The sequence below is a fragment of the Malaclemys terrapin genome, chromosome 4, assembly GCF_027887155.1.
Source record: "Malaclemys terrapin pileata isolate rMalTer1 chromosome 4, rMalTer1.hap1, whole genome shotgun sequence".
NCBI lineage: Eukaryota > Metazoa > Chordata > Testudines > Emydidae > Malaclemys > Malaclemys terrapin.
This window is the reverse complement of record NC_071508.1, coordinates 49,262,531-49,280,080: the sequence shown is the minus strand read 5'-3', so window position 1 is coordinate 49,280,080 and position 17,550 is coordinate 49,262,531. Positions and strand designations below refer to the sequence as shown.

Below are 17,550 nucleotides of genomic sequence, written 5' to 3'. Positions count from 1 at the left end.
CCAGTTTACTCCAGCAGAGACTGTGGCCCAGTAGTTCCAAACCCTGGCATGCTTTGGTATTCCAATTAAGATTTTTGTATCATTGTGTGTTGCCTTATGATTGATATCAGAGTATCACAGCCACATGAACCTTACCCCTAATAGTTATACCATATGTGAGGATGCTCTCTAATGTATTTCATCTTTTATCCTCACCAGCCCTCCAGGGACCTTTAAGTATTACTAGCCTGCTTTTATCTTACAAGATGTGCTTTTACTTTCCAGTCCCCCTTTTCTAAGTGGTTGTCTTTTGCTGCACTTTGGATCTAACAGCTGTTCCAGGACAACTCATCCGCAAGATTGCTTCATCTTGCCACCGCTTGGGATGTGACTCAGGGCAGAATGCAGGTGCATGAAGTCCTCGGATTTTAGCACAACAATTAAATGAAAAGAGAACTACACACACAAGAGGGGTCTCTTGGCAGCCTCTGTAGAGGGAACTGCAGCTGCACTTATCTGCACACTGGGCTAGTGAACCACCTTTGTATTATTAAACAAGAACACTGGTGTATCGCTTCAGCTATTCTAGGTTCATGCAGTTTGCTCTGCTGGGAGGAGTACTGAGTTCACAGGGAAAATGAAGTTCACATACTTGACATGCTGGTCTCAGGTTGCACTTCTCCATTCAGCAAAACTATGCTTCAATTTTTATTTTTAAAGAGAGGATGGGGGAGAAAAGGAAGAGAGAAACTGTTGGAGATTCCCTTGCCCCCAGTGGTTTTCATCCCCCCCATTCTGGATAATGTTATAAACTCTGAAGACTCTGAGCCTTGACTCAGAGGGATATTTCAACAAGAGAGTAAATTTTTGCCTTTGGAATGCTCCAATTGGTGTGTATTTTCCAAAATACTCCCTAGGAGATAATAACCCCGAATCTCCTCCCCCCAAAAAGGGTATGTATGGCACATAGCACAATGGGGCCTCAATTTCAATTCCGGAAGAAATAATAACTCTATCCGCAAAGAAGTGCATGAGGAAATAGTGTTTACTTTAAACTTCTTACTGACTTGACTGTCTGCCATGCTAGGATCTAGCAGAGGGCAAACACTGCTGCCATGCCACAGGAAGAAATGGAAGCTAAGAATCAAGCAACTCAGCCCCAAAAGCCAGATGAAAAGTTTGGCAGAGATCTAGCCAAACTAAAAAACTCTATTGCACCACACATTTATCTTTTAGGTTTTGTTTTAGTTTAGAAAAGGTCTAGATCGAAAGCACTGCAGCAGGGAGGTCTCTCCTCACTAGAGTCGGTGGGGAATTCTTTGACAACAGAGTTTTTCGGTCAGAAAATGCCAATTCATTGAAACCAAAACATCTCACAAAAATTGAGATGAAATTTTTGTTGGGAGAGGTATCAGGTCAAAACCAGAAAGAGAGAAACCCAGCCCAGCATAGCAATAGCCTGATGGTTAGGGCACTCTCCTGGGATGTGGGAGAACCAGTTTCATGTCCCTGCTCTGCCTGACTTGAAACTGGGTCACTTCTAAGGCCTGGTCCCCACTAAGTCCCCAAATCGGACTAAGGTACGCAAATTCAGCTACGTTAATAACGTAGTCCGAACTTACCGCGGTCCAGGCGCGGCAGGAAGTCTCCCCCTGTCGATGCCGCGTACTCCTCTCGGCGAGCTGGAGTACCGGCGCCGACTGTGAGCACTTCCGGGATCGATTTATCGCGTCTTAACCAGACGCGATAAATCGATCCCAGAACATCGATGGCGTGCCGCCGGACCAGCCGGTAAGTGAAGACTAGGCCTTAGTGTTGGCTACTCTGTGGTGTGATTATGGTTTTTCACAAAAAAATCCCAAAAGTCTCAGGTTTGTCTCAAATGCAGAATGGGGAAAAAAATTTAAATCTCAAAAAGTTCTGTGGGACAAGAAACTGATTTCCCTCCCAGCTCTATTCCTCACACTACATGTAGCTGCAGAAGCAGAGCAAAGCTAGCAGGCTCTACAGAATCTGTGGCAGGTCCCTGAATTAGTGATTGGCAGGTCTGAATTCTAAAACAAGCTGATGACCCATTGTAGAATATGTGAACTTTACAATGCAGAACAATAACTTTTTATGATATATCTTTTTTTCCCCAAGTTCATCCAAATCTCTATATTTTAGAAATATTACAATGAAATACTATTATATGCTAATTATCAAATGAACATGCATTTAAACAAAGGTAACCAAAAATTGTCTCCACAGTTTCTCCCCTCTTACTTAATCCAACACAGTCATAATGCTAAACAGTATCACACGCATTAAGACCTTGTTTGGGTGTGCAGAGCTAACCTGCTGACTCAGCCCAGCAGCCAAACCAGCTGATTCTCATTCAGTCCAACTCAGGAATAAAACTCTCTCAAGCAAGAGAGAACTAAAGGGAGGGATAGAGACGGGGCTAAATCCGAGAAAAAGACAGCTCAGGAGGAAGCTCATACTAAGGTTTATGTTATGATTACAGTCCAGCCTCAGGACTGTAGATTAAGAATAAGAGCAAACGTATGCAGCGGTTCATTTAGGATACTTGTGCTGCATATAGAATGGGTTGAGACTCCTACCCATTTACAAAAATGTAAGATGTTCTAGCATAGATCCTCTATCGTCATCATCAAAGAAAAACAGTAGTGTCAGCGCCAAAATTCCCCTTCAGTTATAACTATTATAGAAAAATTGGCTGGCAACAATACAAATATTCTCAACTGTATTTGCATTGTTGCTTAGTATATCATAACTGCTACCTTTGACAGACAATAAATTTTATTACCCAATTTAAAATGAAATTTATATTTCAGATCACTGTTCAGGTACATTGTAACTGAATGAATGACAATAAAATAGCTTAGCTGGAGAGCAAATCTGGAATTCATAGATTCATTTTTGGTAGCTTTAACATAAAACTAATTTGCTAGCACATGTCCAATTGTCTTCCTTTATATTTCCCATTCATTTTTCCCCTGAACATATAGTATCGAACATAAAAAAGAAATGAAGCCAAGAAAGAAGGATTGTATTAAAGCAAGTAGAAGCATTTTATTCAAAAGAGTTTATAAGCCTCCAGTATATATGCAGCACAGGATATCAGATTTTTATGGTACAAATAAATAGATTGGAGTAGTAGCTCCAGATTTTTCAAACAACATCAGAGTTGTTGCAGTTTTAGCCCAGTAATGCCAGAGTAAGATTTCAGACAAGCCCAGCTCTTTTTTTGGTTACAGAGACTGACGAGGAAACATATGCAGCCTCAATGAAAGGGAAGAGACCCACCTGAAGCATGTCAACTGTTGCTGGAGAGATAATGGGTGGCAATATAATTTATGATCCCTGTAGTAATAAAGGTATCTAGAAGAAGCTATCAGTAACTAAAGGGGAAAAAAGGTTGAAAAAAGACTAGCGGTGTCTGTTTAAACTCAGCTGCAATACACAAAAGGTCCCTCAAGTACTTAGAGTTTCTAAATTTGAAGTCCTTAAATAAAATGACTTTATTATAATTATCCCTGGCATGGCACTCTAAGAATGAACTCAACATAAATGAATAAAAATCTATTCTCCCACTGGCTCACTGCCAGCTTGGCTGCAAACTTGAGGCCTAGAACAAACATAAGGTGACCTCTGAATCCACTGCATTCTCTTAGTCCTAGTGTATTCCTAATGCATATCTCCAGTGCTTTTACGTAAGACATGTCTTTACATACCATGCACAAAAGCAAATTGAACAGTGCCTTCATTCATCAGAAGGAAAAGAAAAAAAAAGACACTCTCTTGCAACAATATACACAAACAGTAGAGCTGGATGTTTATTGTGTATTTCTGGACGGCTTTTCAGTCACGTAACTGGTTACGTAACTAAACCAGATGTACTTGAAGGTTAACAACACCAACACCACAATTCATTAGTGTAAATATTGCTTTTAATATACCAAAACATTTTGCTGCTGCTTCTCTGCACTCATCTCCAAACAATGTGCATTTCGGACTTGCTGTGCAAGAGAAAACCAGAAGATTTATGTCATAAGACTTCATGCAGTCTGATGGATCAATAAATAGCATTCTACTGCTCGGTGTGCACATAGCATGCCCCTTCTCTTTCTGAAACTGCAAGTCTTACTCTACTTTATGTGCAGCTCTGGCCATCAATGTAAAATAAAGTAAAGTAAAATAAGAAAAGGCTTGTCAGCGTGATGGCTAATGAATATGCAACCCCAAAATGTTATTCCTATCTGGCTCTTCCAACTTCCTTATTGCCCCCAACAAATACCTGTACATTTTTCTTTTCCAACATTTTTTAAACAGATGTCCCAAATGTAGATACTGTAACTTGATAACTTCACCAGTGTAGAAATGAAAAAGTGAAATAGAAACTTAACATGGTTTAAAAACTGATTGCCGCCTTATTAAGTGTTTCTATTTTCTCTCACTTTACTTGTGAGAAATCCATCCTCCCTTTTTTTAAAAGGTCAGTATCGGCCATATTTGATTTTCAGCTCTTCTAAAGCAGAAATGGCATCAAGAATCAAACCATGATAGGTGCTATAATAAAATAATAGTAATGGGAATAATCTTTTCTGGAAAAATAAATTTCTCTAAAAAAAATCCACCCCCAGCATGTGATGCCATGATAGAGAAGAGTAACACACACCTGTATTCCCAGTGAAAATCCTATCATCCCTTGAGGGACTAGAAGCATAATGTACAATTTCTTGGGAAGTCCACATGAAGATTCCAGGTAACTTTTTCAAAAGCAACGTAGGTGCTCAGGACCATAAGTTCCAATGAAACCTAGGTTCCTACTGCCTGCATCACTTTTGAAAATGGGACTTATTTGGGCACTTTTTAAAAATTATATCCTACCTCTAGTGATTCAAACGATAGCATGAAAGCAAGAGCAGGATAAAATAGAGATTTCTGATCCAGATCAATTCTATGTGCTAGCACTTAAGCCAGCCTATTTAGTCTGAAAATATGGCCTACAGCCACCTTTTTTATCTCTCAGATTTGGAGAAAGAGATATAGTCTATGGGACAAACCCCAATATTCAATGTACAATACTAAGCAAAGCTATATTAGAACAATCTTCCGCATTGGCTATGGCTGATATGACACATAATTTCAATGTAGCATAGATCATATTGCCAGCAGTCAATGGGGGTAGCTGCTTTAATGCTAATTAGGTGAATGGACAGTTGATTGTGAAAAGCACTTCTTCCCCTGAACAAGCCAATAAATTCAAGGAACTAAGGCCCAATGCCAATGGAAGTCTTTCTATTTACTTTGGTGGGTGTTGAACTGGGCCCTAAATCATCTTCACTGGCTACAGAAAGTCTGGATGAGTAAGACTGTCAACAACCCTGAAGCCTGAACTCTGGGACTCTCCCACTTTGCAGGGCCCTAGAGCTTGGGCTCCAGCTCGAGCCCAGAAGTCTACACAGCAATGAAACAACTCCGCAGCCCAAGCCCTGTGAGCCTGAGTCAGCTGGCACAAGCCGCCAGCCATGAGTTTTTCTTTGCTGTGTAGAGGTGCCCTAAGGTTCAATTACAATCCTCACTGAAGTCACTAGAAAGACACCCCACCCCACTATTGACTTCAGTGCACCCTGGATCAGACCCTAAAGCAGGAAGACAACATACTGCCATCAGAGTGTTCATGGCAATGGACAGTTATATTTAAAGCCAGAATGGCAGTGGCCACTATAATTAAGGCAACACAACAGTTTCCATTCTAATCCCCTTTCCAAATTGCTCTCAAGTTTCTGAAAATCAGGTCCTTTAGGGAGTCTCAAGTTAGGCTCACAAAATCTGAGACATCCAAAAAATCACTAGTCACTTATTAAAAACTTGGCTTAATATCCTTTTCCTGATTGTTAACATTTCCATACCTGTTCTAAATGTGCTACTCTCTTTTACAGTTTAATTTTCTTTACCCCAATGAAAATTGCATCTTTGCTTTTTCATGGTTAAATCCTCATTAAAAAAAGGCAAGGAAAATCAGTTTTCTATTGCTATTTCTGGACTCTATGCTCAAGGCAGCCACAAAAATGACAAAAGAACAACTCTACTTCTGTGTGCTTTTCTGCAATACTATAAAAGCTGCTCTTGAAATTACAAAAGCAAAGGGTGGGGGAGACTAATTCCCCCAGACAAACAAAACCCAACAAAAAAATCAAAATAGGAAGAGAAAACGGATAGGCAGGAATTACAGATTACAAGAATGTTAAAAATATATCTAACAGACATAAATTCTTCTGCACTAGAGTAAACAGGTTTAAATGATAGAATTTATAAACAGGAAGCCAAAATACTGCATCTTGCAATATACAAAAGCGACTTCCAGAATGAAGTTGCATTGTACATTACTCTCTTCTTCTCTGTCATAAGAACATAAGAGCGGCCATACTGGGTCAGACCACAGGTCCATCTAGCCCAGTATCACGTCTTCCGACAGTGGCCAATGTCAAGTGCCCCAGAGGGTACAGTTTCTGTGATGGCTATCAATATCCTCATTTAATACAAGGCCCTCTAGTTCACCATCTTATTATTTAGACTTCTACCCTTTGTATGTAAGCACTTTAAAAACTTGTCACTTTTTAGCTGTCTGCCATTACATGATGTAATTGAATGGGTCTTTTTTTCATTTGACTGTTTCTCATCGGATCCTACCTGTATTTTATCATCTTCCATCTTCTCCTCCTTACTAGGACATAGAGAATCTCCATTAATAGATCCTCCCCTAAGGGATGTCTCTGTCTGAACTATGTGCTCCTCCGCACCTGTCGGCTTTCCCCCAGCCCTTAGTTTCAAAACCGCTCTACGACCTTTTTAATTTTAAATTGCCAGCAATGTGGTTCCATTTTGGTTTAGGTGGAGCCCATCCTTCCTGTATAGGCTCCCCCTTTCCCAAAAGTTTCTCCAGTTCCTAATAAATCTAAACCCCTCCTCCACCATCGTCTCATCCATGTATTGAGACCCTGCAATTCTGCCTGTCTAAATGGCCCTGTGTGTGGAACTGGAAGCATTTCAGAGAATGAGACCATGGAGGTCTTGGACTTCAATTTCTTACCTAGCAGCCGAAATTTGCCTCCAGGACCTCTCTCCAATCCTTTCCTATGTCATTGGTACCTACATAGTGACATAGTGGTTAAATATCTCTTGGGCAACTTAACATTTCTGAAATGAACTTTTCAAGATCACTGGGCAGGATATACTCTTCGGAGGGTCTTTGCCAATGGAATATATCCTTCTTTACGGTCCACTAGAGTCTGATGATTTTCAGAGCAATACATAGAGGTTATATGTTTATTCAAGCTTTTAATTAATCACTAATTCATAAATGGTGAAACTCATCTGACAGCTGTGGCCCCAAGTAAGCCCATCTGCCCTTAAAAAAGGGTGGGGGAGGAGCTCCACTGAAGCAATTTAACCAGATGCACTTTCCCATTACACAAAAGTATGGACTGCGTATAAGTTTAGTGGATTGTTCACTCTGTGCATTTCATATTTGTTAGATTTGTTGGTTTTAAACTGAATGTGAGGGACCCACGTGTCTTGGTAATGGATGCTTTAGAAAACATAAATGCATGCATGGGAGCGGTGAGGGTTTTCCCACTGCCTTGCTAATCATGCATTACCAGGAAGAATAATATACACAGTTGAATACTTGGGTGGAGGGAGAATTGCAGAACTCCTCAAGAGCTTGCACTTTGTGAACCAATCTTCTAGGGCAGTGTTTCCCAAACTTGGGATGCCGCTTGTGTAGGGAAAGCCCCTGGCGGGCCGGGTCGGTTTGTTTACCTGCCCCGTCCGCAGGTTCCACCAATCGCGGCTCCCACTGACCTCAGTTCGCTGCTCCAGGCCAATGGGAGCTGCTGGAAGTGGCGGCCAGTATGTCCCTAGACCCACGCCACTTCCAGCAGCTCCCTTTGGCCTGGAATAGTGGGACCCCGATCGGCCAGACCTGCGGACGCAGCAGGTAAACAAACTGGCCCAGCCCGCCAGGGGCTTTCCCTACACAATTGGCGTCCCAAGTTTGGCAAACACTGTTCTAGGGGATTCATCATTTTCTTATTCCTAACACTGGAACAAAGATTTAAAAATGGTCCTTATGTACTTCCTTCATGGCAAAGAAATTAATTCTTATGAAATGCAAATCACCCTACAACAAATCAGTGACTGGAGCATAGGATTAAGTGACTTTAGCTGATTTCTCCACAGAACTTAGTGGGAGTTTTGCAATTGACTTTGGTGGGACCAGGTTCAAGCTTTTAGGGAGCATTTTAAAATAGGGATAAGTTTAGACCAGCTGCTATCGAACATCTCTAATTTCCTGGATTTATATAAATAGACTATGCATTATTATGTACATTACTTCCTGGTCTCCCTTTGCGTATTATTGTTTGTATTGTGGTGGCAACTCACGTAGAAGCTCCATTATATAAGCACCATACAAACCAGACATGTAGTTCAAAGGCAACTGGTATCCGAAATAGCTTACAGTCTAGGTTAATAACAAGACCACAACAGGTGAATGAGAAACCAGTAGGTGGGAGGATGAAGTAAAAATAACACAAATATGCTTTCATGGAGACTACCCACACACATAATGAAACTCACCACCTGCCTGTATCACCTGGCAGCATTGTGTAAGCATCACAGCAGAAGTTAGTCATAAGGAGAGATACAAAGGAGGATTAAACAGTGGCTTTGCAAAGCTTGTGACACATAGAATCAGCCACATGTGAGAAAGCGTGAAGGTGTTTATGGAGGAAGTGGATTAAAGAGAGGTAAAGATTGGGAACATTAGAGGAGCAAAGGTGCCAGTTTCAACAACGTATCAATATGAACATATTCAAAGTTCAAATGCAATACCAAAAAAGTAAAAGCAAATTTTACAGGAGAGAGAAATAGTCAAAGTACAGTCCAGAGATACTTTACTCCATGTTCATACTTTATTCAAAGATACTTTATTCCATGTTTGAAGCCACATAGCATCTAATCATTTCTGAAAGTTCAATGTACCAATTCAACAGACAACAAAAGCTAATTTGGAACCATTAAGATCTCCCCACGTCATCCATTTGTAGTATGCGATGCAATATCCCAACGTTGCTCTGAATATTTTTCCAATAACCTGTATAATATCATCAGTAAAAGAGTCCATTTTCATTTGAAAACAGAGAAAACAGTAATGATATTTTTATAAATGCTGGTGAGCAAAGAGGTAAATAATTTATGTGACCATGTTCCAACTAATTCCTATAAAAATAAAACAATGTTTTTTCTTGACTTTTGGTTGGTTGGTTGAAGACTTTTCCTGGGGTGACACACTATATGCCAGATTCTAGCTTGCATATGATTTTATGGCACACTTATAAATCTATTTGACAAAACCTTAACTATAATACAGCACTAATAAGAGGAAAAGTTAGTAGTGCTGAACCATGAAATGTAATGTGGCAAGGCTTGAGGTCATGAAGGTCAGCCAAGTAAAACAGATAATTAATCTGCCCCAAAATAGCCATTTTTGTATTATTTTTCATCAATAAAAGAAGGCTTGGATGAGAGTTCTCTGCACAGAATACTGTAAATTGATAGCTTTGTTCTAGTCCACTACAGTTTTCTATCGATTTTCTCTCATTTTAGACTGTATTGATTTGTTAATCTCTTCTCTGTAACTGTTCTGATGACAAATTGAGAAGGAAAAACTGCATGCTCTTGGGCATTTTCTACCAACCTCTTGCCTTAAACCATAATTTCATTTGGATTTGGCACTGGTCCATGTGCATATCCGTTAAGCCTGGACAGTATTATGGCATCATTTGCTATTTCATATAGTGAAACCTCTTTAAGCAAGCTCTCAGGGCTGTTGATAAATTTGCTCCTCGGAGGCAGTCTTAGAATGAGGTGAAGCAGAACTTCTACACCTTAAGACGTTGCAAATGTGATGCTGGCAAACCAGGTGTCAACTCATGTCAAGGCCCTTAGGCTTCACTGAACACTGACAAATACATAGCTGAAAACCAGTCTGTCTCACCTGTGTGTAGTATTGTTAAGATAGGTATTGGACTTATATCAATGTGAGCAGTGTGTAGACTTTAGGAAATGCTTGTAAATTGCTGCATGCATTAATCTCACTTATAACCTCTATATCCCATGCTAAAAGGTAATACGTGTTTGTTCTATAACTGTAAAATGTTTGTTCTGAACTACAGAACTCACCAAACAGGAAAAAATACTTCACCTAATGCAAAATGCTGGATTCCTACAGAAGGCATTATCTCCTGCCCGTCAGGAAGGACTACTGAATCCAAATTGGCCATAGTGGAACAAAGACTTTGTCGATTGCTTCCCCAAAGCCCTGAAGAGGGCACGTGCCCAAGTCCTCGGCCCATCACAGTTTAAACACCAGGGGAAGGGAATAAAAATGGCTGTTAAGGAGAACTACTTATTCCTATGCCGCTTGGACTCTGAGGGATGAGGATTTCCAAGGCTGTGCCTACACTAGAGAGCCTACAGCGGCACATCTGCACTGCTATAAGATCTCATGTGGCCACTGTAAGCCGTCAGGAGAGAGCTCTCCCGTCGACTTAATTAATCCACTGCCAACAAGCCGCAGCAGCTATGTCGGTGGGAGCAGCACTCCACACCAGCGCTTAGTTCAGTGTAACTTATGTTGCTCAGAGGGGTGGCTTATTCACTCCCCTAAGCAACATATGTTATACTGACATAAGTGGTAGCATAGACATAGCCTAAGCATATGCAAGGAGTCCCCAGCTGTTTTGCCTGGCTTAGCCCTAAAGGATATACAGATTCTGCTTACTATAGAAGTTGTTATTACCTTTTGAAACCCGACTAATTCATTTGTGTGGGTGTTACCTGCTTTAACCTTGTAAATGACTCTTTTTTCCTAGTTAATAAATCATTAGTTAGTTTGTTACAGGACTGGCTACAAACATTATCCTTGCTGAGAGATCTAAGGTGCAAATTGATCTGGGGTAAGTGACTGGGACTGGGAGTACCTGAATATTTTGTGATCTTTGGTGTAATGTGACCATCTACCACAAAGTCATGCTTGCCTGAGGTGGTAAGACAGAGTAGAGCGCCTAACAGGACTGCCTGTGACTCCATGTTAGGGCTGTTATAGTGTTTTAGGAGTTCACACTTGTTACTTGGTTGGTGAAATCTAATTCTAGAACACACAGCAAGTTTGGGGTTTGTGCCCCATTCCCGGACAGTCTGCCCTGAGGTTGGCACACATGCTCATAAGCCACTCCAGACAGGCTAATACTTCAGTTTCTCTTCAGAGCACTGTGGCTCAGTGAATAGAGCACCGTATTCAAATTCAGCAGACCTGGGTTCTATGCCCAGCTCTGCCACTGGCCTGTGGGTAGACCATGGGCAAATTACTTATTTCTCTATACCTCAGTTTCCTCTTCTATAAGATGGGGATAGTGATGCTAACCTACTTTGTAGAGAGCTTTGAGATCTATTGATGAAAAGTGCTAAGAGCTACGTATTATGATAGGCAGCTTTTCATGCAGACTTCACTGTATTTAGACATACTATTAGTTTATTTTTACAGGTCTGTGCATGATAAATTATTTGTAGGTAGTAATTATATTGCACCATGTTCATGCCTGGCACTGAAAGCATTACTAGCTTTTGCTAGAGTAATAAGAATATTTAACAACCGCCAACGGGGCTCAGCTGTGACTTGACCATGAGTGCAGTGCTGGGAGCAGCATGGTGTTATGCTGCCCCAGAGACAGTCTGTAAGGAAAGCTATGACTCACCAACTCGCAAGATCCCTCCCTTTTCCCAGCTGTTTTGAGGTGGGAGTAAATTGTGTCTGCTCTCTCCGGCACAGCACAGCTTGGCCAGCACATTGGAAAGATTCCATCCTCTCTAACCCACCTATGCAAATGGGTCTATGGATCCTTCTTCCTCTCCCTCACTGCTATCCACCGTGCAGATAGCCAGCGCATGGATGCATGGGGGCAGCTTTGTACCACCACTCTAACAAGGTCACAATATGACATTATGAACTGGGATCATGCTTGTATGAGATAGGACAAGTATTTAATTGATGGGTTGTGAATGGTTTCAAGGAGTTGTTAGAAGTTCGAACTCATGTTAGAAGAAGATTTCTAACCGTCAGAGGAGTGAGGTTCTGGAACAGCCCCCAATAGTTTTAAGATGGAGCTTGATAAATGACAAGAGTTCCCTGTGATAGCAGGAGAATTGTCTCCATGACTCAGGAGGTCCCTGCCTGTCCTACATCCCTATGTTACCACCCTCAGTTTCTCGTATGAAAGGAGAAAGAGAATGAAAAAGAGAAAGGAGGAGACCTGACCAAAATGACAAGCAAATCTAATTTTTTAGTTCCTGCCTCTAAGGCTGTATTCTAGGAGAATCCCTGAAGAATGTGAATAGAGATTATTTTTGGTCTCGTCTTTTTTGTTCTATTTTATAGTATTGTCAGTGTCATTGACACCTTTTGTCTCTGTGGGTTGCGAAGGGGACAGAAAGGCCTTAATATATTCTCCAACTTAATATATTCTCCAAGATACCTAAGAGAGCTCCTGGCTTACTCCTTCTGCAGCCTACAACAGATGGCCCCAATTCAAGACAGCACTGAAGCACATGCTTAATTTTAAAGCTTAATTTCAGTGGACATAAGCACATACATCAATTTCAGGACATGCTCAAGTTCTATCCTACACAGGCTTGCTTCTCTGAATCATGGCTATCTTAGCAACTCTCTTAGGCAGCTACCATATTTGCTGGTGGAGTTTTCACTGGAAATCTCATGGATTAGTAACTTTTGCTTTTTCGCTACCAAACTAATTGCTACAACTAGCTTAACATCTTAAGGGGGGGGGGAATCAAGAGTATCTGTTTTTATATTCCTTTGACAAATTCAATACCATTTTTACCTGAGGTAGTTTTAATAGTTTCAACACAAACTTTTATCTCTATTTTTAATTGACACAAACATTAGTGAATTACATTAGGAATTCATTACCCTTGAGCCTTTATTTATTCCACCTGTGTACATTTCAGTATCATGCAAAATAAACTGAGAAGCCAAGAAATTGATGCTCCCTGTTTACAAGAAATTAAAGTGAACATCCTTATACTGCTATTTTATCAATGTATCTTAAATACCAATCAAGGAGAACTCAGACAATTCAGTTTCTCAGAGGCAATCAGTCTAAAGAGCCAAGTGGATAAAGCCTCTACGGACAGAAAAGAGAATGTTACATTACCTACCAATCAGACTGACAGGTTATATGTATTCGTCTCAGCTAAGAATTAGGCTAAAATAATGAGCTAATTCTAAATTACAATAGCCAGAAATAAAGCACTGTGCCCTTAAAACCAGTGTAACACTTGCTTCCTCCTGATCTCACTAGTTATAAAAACAGATGACATGGGGTACATTTTTCTCATTTATAATGAAGTATCAGAATGCAGGTACCTAACACATCCATCTGATAGACTGAGGTAGCATAAACAAAACCTTTTCATCTGGGCAACAACTCTTGACCAAATTAGCAGCTCATTGATACTTCAACTCTTTTCTATGACAAACCCCTCAGGCACCTGATCTCAGTTCTATTTCAGACTCAAAACACCACCAGGTTAGGGAGCCTATCTTTGGTAAGCGAGTTTCCAACACCACACTGTTAATTTCCACCTCTTTCTGAGATAGACACCACCGGCATACCCCACAAAGAAAGAAATGAGGAGCAGTTCTTTAAAAAAGTATGTGGGGATAAGGGGAGTAAAAGAAAGGAAATTTAATTTTTAACTGTGTTTTTAATTTTAAAAAAATTTCTTTAGTAATGAAGGGGGTTAATTGCAAAAGTAAAATCTAAACTCAATAAGGCATCTAAAAAAAAGAACCAAAAGGAAACTGTTTTCTTCTATTGTCTTTAGATGCCAATGCAATAAAATCAATATACCGATATTGAGACAAAAGATGATAATGCATTAATATAGCTCCTTTCATCTAAGGATCTCAATGCATTTTATAGATATAAGTTAATTATGTCTCCTACCACCATTTTAAGGTAGGTACATTTTATATATCTGCTTTATGGATGTACAAACAGAAGAACGGAGAGGTTGACTGACGTGGCCAGAGCGACAGAATAAATTGATGGCAGAGATCAGAATGATTCCCAATTTTCGGATTTAACTATTAGACCAGGGCTCCCTCTCATACTAAACTGAGTACATTAAAACAGAGCTCTGGATCCACAGGTGTCTCTCATGAAAGCCTGTGAGTTTAATCAGCAACCCCAAGCATTCCAAATGTACAGAGGAGATGGATTGGTAGTGATGTGCCAGTCCTCCTCACCCTGCCACAGGCACTCTATAAATACTAGCAAAAAGGACTTGTCCCCATTTACGGAGTCATCACCAGAACGAGGCAGAACTGCCAGTGACACAGCAAAACCAGCCAAGCTCCTTTTCTGGATAGGATGATATTATGGTTTAGAGAGCACACTTCATTCAAATCCCTTTCCCTTTCCACTTCTTCCACAAAATCTACTAACTGCTAAGGAAGAAATGCAGCCTCACACCCAGTATTTAAATCGGTGTAGCTCCACTGAGTTCTTCCTCCAGTCATCCAAAGCATTTATATGTGTGAGCTGTTCTGCCTGTCTATTTTGATGTTGAGCTCCTTGGAGCAAGAACAGTGTCATCCTGAGTTTTGTACAGTACAGAATACACTGTTAGTACTTAATAGATAATCATTTATAAATAATAATGAGGAAAAGTATCCCGAATTGCCCAATAAGGTAGTTTCAGGAGAGCCTCATCTTTAATTCACAATGCCAACCAAAGTGAAGCTTCAGCAGCAATCAGTGCCTCAATGTATTCACAGTGGGACCTACATCAGTCCCAACACTGCAGGACTTCACTTAAGTGGTGCTATACTTCTGAAGAGTACAGGTCAGAGTTAGCTGAGCAAATGAACGTGAGCCCTTTAGCCACAAAAGAAATATAGGGCCAGATTCTCAGGTGGTGGTTTCAATGGAGTTATACCAATTTACAACAGCTGACCAAACCATATGCAGATGAGAAGAATGCAGTGAAGCGGAGTGAGTGACTATGTCCTGACCATTAGAGTGTAAAAGAGGTCTAAGTGATTCGACAATGAGACTGAGTCAGGACCCCTGGTTTCTCTACTCAGCTTTGCCCCTGACTCAACATAGGAACTTGGGAAAGTCATAAACTCTCTCTGTCTCAGTTTCCCGTATCTGTATAATGGGGTTAAAAGTGTGTATTAACCTTTGTAAAGCAATCAGAGGTCAATTATTATTTATCATTTCTTTTTAATTCATACAGGAAGACTCATGGAGTATGGTGGCTTCCCATAAAAGAAGGCTATAAAGGATTCTATACTGACACCATATGAAGAATATTAAACTTAATCACTGTGAGCAATAATATTTTGCACTTATGCAGGGCCTGATCCAGTACCCACTGAAGGCAATGGGAAGATTCCCAGTGACTTCAATGGGCTTTGCCTTAAGCCCATAGTTTGTTCCCTTAAAGATCCTCAACACACTTTGTGAACATTTATTACCTCATTTTTAAAGATAGGGAAACAGCTGCAACTCACATCATCTGCAGCAGAGCCAATAACATGATTTCCAGTCCTGTGCTTTAGTCACAAAACCATCTTCTCCTTCAATAAGGCAAGAAATCATGTTTTCAAGTATATCTCAGGGTAGCAAAGTTCATTACAAATAGATGACAAGACCAAGTCTTTGGGAATGATACAAATGAGAGAAATCTTCGGTGAGCTTAAACACAAAAAGGAAGCTTACAAGAAGTGGAAACTTGGACAGATAACTAGGGAGGAGTATAAAAATATTGCTCGAGCATGCAGGGGTGTAATCAGGAAGGCCAAAGCACAATTGGAGTTGCAGCTAGCAAGTGATGTGAAGGATAACAAGAAGGGTTTCTACAGGTATGTTAGCAACAAGAAAGTGGTTAGGGAAAGTGTGGGACCCTTACTGAATGGGGGAGGCAACCTAGTTACAGATGATATGGAAAAAGCTGAAGTACTCAATGCTTTTTTTGCCTCGGTCTTCACAGATAAGGTCAGCTCCCAGACTGCTGCACTGGGCAGCACAGTATGGGGAGGAGGTGAGCAGCCCTCAGTGGTGAAAGAACAGGTTAAGGACTATTTAGAAAACCTGGACATGCACAAGTCCATGGGTCCAGACCTAATGCAACCGAGGATTCTCAGGGAATTCGCTGATGTGATTGCAGAGCCATTGGCCATTATCTTTGAAAACTCATGGTGATCGGGGGAGGTCCTGGATGACTGGAAAAAGGCAAATATAGTGCCCATCTTTAAAAAAGGGAAGAAGGAGAATCGGGAGAACTACAGACTGGTCAGCCTCACCTCAGTCCCTGGAAAAATCATGGAGCAGGTCCTCAAGGAACCCATTTTGAAGCACTTGAAGGAGAGGAAGGTGATCAGGAACATGCAACATGGATTCACCAAGGGCAAGTCATGTCTGACCAACCTGATTGCCTTCTATGAGGAGATAACTGGCTCTGTGAATATGGGGAAAGCAGTGGACATGATATATCTTGATTTTAGCAAAGCTTTTGATACGGTCTCCCACAGTATTCTTGACAGCAAGTTTAGAAAGTATGGATTGGATGAATGGACTATAAGGTGGATAGAAAGCTGGCTAGATCATTGGGCTCAACGGGTAGTGATCAACGGCTTGATGTCTAGTTAGCTGCCAGTATCAAGCGGTGTGTCCCAGGGGTCTGTCCTGAGGCCAGTTTTGTTCAACATCTTCATTAATGATCTGGATGATGGGATGGATTGCACCCTCAGCAAGTTCACGGATGACACTAAGCTGGGGGAAGAGGTAAATAAGCTGGAGGGTGGGGATAGGGTCCAGAGTGACCTAAACAAATTGGAGGATTGGGCCAAAAGAAATCTGTTGAGAATCAACAAGGACGAGTGCAGAGTCCTGCACTTAGGACGGAAGAACCCCATGCACTGTTAAAGGCTGGTGACTGACTGGCTAAGCAGCAGTTCTGCAGAAAAGGACCTGGGGATTACAATGGATGAGAAGCTAGATATGACTCAACAGTGTGCCCTTGTTGCCAAGAAGGCTAACGGTGTATTGGGCTGCATTAGCAGGAGTATTGCCAGCAGACCGAGGGAAGTGATTATTCCCCTCTATTCGGCACTGGTGAGGCCACATCTGGAGTATTGCGTCCAGTTTTGGGCCCTCCCCCACTACAGAAAGGATATGGACAAATTGGAGAGAATCCAGCGGAGGGCAACAAAAATTATTAGGGAGCTCTGAACTTCTTATTGAACCCATGGTTTGGGTATACAGGAATACAGGAACTGCCATGCTGGATCAGAAACTAAGTCCAACTAGTCCAGTATCCTGTCTTTGACTGGCCAGAACAAGATGCTTCAGAGAAAGTTTTAAGTACACCACAGTAGGCAGATGTGGGATAATCTGCCCCCACATAGGT

General features: G+C 41.1%; 1 protein-coding gene across 2 annotated transcripts in view; it reads right to left on the bottom strand.

Annotated features, from left to right (window-relative positions):
- SERGEF (secretion regulating guanine nucleotide exchange factor) overlaps nucleotides 1–17,550 on the bottom strand; it is a 254,334-nt gene that overhangs the window by 162,283 nt on the left and 74,501 nt on the right. The gene's annotated exons all lie outside the window — the stretch shown is intronic.